The sequence below is a fragment of the Pteropus medius genome, unplaced genomic scaffold (assembly GCF_902729225.1).
Source record: "Pteropus medius unplaced genomic scaffold, Ma_sr-lr_union100, whole genome shotgun sequence".
Taxonomy (NCBI): Eukaryota; Metazoa; Chordata; class Mammalia; order Chiroptera; family Pteropodidae; genus Pteropus; species Pteropus medius.
Window position 1 is genome coordinate 628697 of NW_024354501.1, and position 2458 is coordinate 631154.

At 45.5% G+C, this 2458-nt stretch overlaps 1 pseudogene; it reads right to left on the reverse strand.

The window, feature by feature from the left end:
• Positions 1 to 2339: 2339 nt before the first annotated feature.
• On the reverse strand, positions 2340 to 2458 carry LOC120595368 (uncharacterized; annotated as a pseudogene).

The window sequence follows — 2458 nt, forward strand, 5'->3', positions numbered from 1 at the left end:
ACGCGAAACGGCCTGCGGATACGAGAGAAATCCGTGCGATTGTTTTTGGAGGACGATTTTGTGAAAGCTCCTAAAAATGTGACAAACGTAGTCTGGATACAGTAATTCTGCTTCTGAGAACTGGCTCATTTCCATACATTTAAAGACATTCGAGGATGTCTATGTCACATATATACGTGTGTACAAATGTCATGTTCGTTAAAATGTGAAAATAATCCACAAGCGATTGTTAACCGTAGCTCCGGCTAAAGAATAGGGTAAGAAAGGACTTTGTAATGTATACTCTCGTCTCATGTGCAGTTTCATTCGAATTTATACGCGTGTTTGTATTTCTCCTATAATTAAAGACCTAAACACCTGAGGCGGATGCAAATAAATACGCAGCGAGACGGGCGGGGGAGTGATGGGCGTTGGCGATGAGTCGTCGGTGTGGGTGAGTCGTTGGCATTGGCGGGTTTGTCGCCGGCGTTGGCGGGTGGAAGGTTCCGAGCTCCAAATCGGAAGTGCCCCAGAAGGCGGCAGTCCCGTAACCACGCCGTGCCATCCGGTCTCGCCTCCCCTTCAAGGGGAACACGGTGCCAAAAATAGGGTCTCTGTTGAATAAGTGTAATTTCGTCACCTAAAGCTGTGTTCCTTCTGTCATTGTGTCGGTGTCATTTGGGAGACCTGGTTGGAAACCCGTGACGCTGGAGGGAGGGACCAGCCGTGCCAGGCCTGGGCTGTGCAAGACGACCTGCACCTCCACGATCATGTGTGCACACGCACGCACACATGCATGTGCGCGCCCATGCGCACATACGTGTGCACATGCACACACACGCACACCCATGCACACGCATGTGTGCATGCACACATGCAGGCACATGCACAAATGCACACAGAGACACACATGCACACAGGCACATATACACACATGCATGCACCCACATGCGCACATGCAGACACATGCACAAATGTGCACACAGACGCACGCATGCACACAGGTACACACAGGCACACATGAGCACACACACATACATGCGCACGCACACACACACCCCACCCAAAGCCCACCCCGTGCCCGGTGGCCGCCTCTGCAGCCACTTTTGCAGCTCCTTAGGGCCCGGCCCCCGCCCCCAGGGAGCCTCGTTATCTGAGTTACAAATTTCGTTACCTCTTCTTGGCATTGTGACGTCATCAGCCTTAATATCCAAATCAAATATGGGGTGGGGGGCCCCAAATGGCTCTATGGAGCGACCTCTAACACCGATGGAAAAAAGTTAAATGCTAAAGATGAAGACAGAATGGTGATATTTTACACTGAAAATTGAAGGGCTTTGTCGCTGGCATACTTCTCTAAAGGAAATGCTATAGGGCATTCTTCAGACAGCAGGAAACACCCCAGAGAGATTACCACATTGAAAGAAGAATGAAAAGCAATAAATATTTAGGTAGATTTAATCCAATATTGACTGTAGCAAAAAAATGGCAGTATTTGTAGAATTTAAGATGCAGATCAACATTTTGTGTGCACACATGCCGTGACCTGCACGGCTAGAGGGTTAATATGCGTGAGAGGGGGCGATGGAAGGATGGAGAAAAACACAGAGACGGTATGTACAGAAGCCGGGGCCAGCGGGGACACTGCACTCTGCTGAGATACAGCGGCCCGGGGCAAGCTCAGCGTGTTTATTACATACTTTTGAAGGTCGAGGAGGAGGTAGGGGTCTTCTTCTCAGGACTTGAAACTCGCCGGCAGCATTAATCTCCCAAGACCTGTCTGTACCCGGTTATCTCTGCTAAGCCACAAGCAGCTGTCTGTCCACTGTTTCCCTCCTCTGTCCTTGGCAGATTATAACAATCGAGCATGGCTTTGCCTATGCTTCGGCCACAGATCTGGCTCTCTACATACACGTGTACATATAAGAGCACAGAATTTAAAATTGCATCTATACCTTGTTCAGGACAAATGATATTAAGGGTTTTAATATTTTTGCATTATCCGAAGGGGAAGAAAATTATTAATATTAGCCATTAATAAGTCAAAGGTTTGTGTCAATCTCTAAAAATAATGATGAAATTACAGAAAACATAAGAAGATAGAAAAATGGAAGATAAAAAATACTCTAAAAAGAGGCAAGAAAGAAAAAATGAATTTATAGTAATATTATAAATATAAATAAAAATATAAAAATGAATTTATAATTTATAAAAAATAGCAAACAAATTAAAAAGATAGATCTAAATGCAAATATATTTTTTTTAATTTTATTTCATTTTTTAGGTGAGGCAACCCTTGATTGACCTCACAGATTGCAAGGACCTTGTCCGCTTACAATCCCTTATTTTTTTATTTTTTATGCCTACAGCACCCCATCTTCCTAGGCGGTCTCCCATCCAAGTACTAACCGGGCCCGACCCTGCTTAGCTTCCGAGATCAGACAGGATCAGACTTGTTCGAGGTAGTATGGCCGTAGAC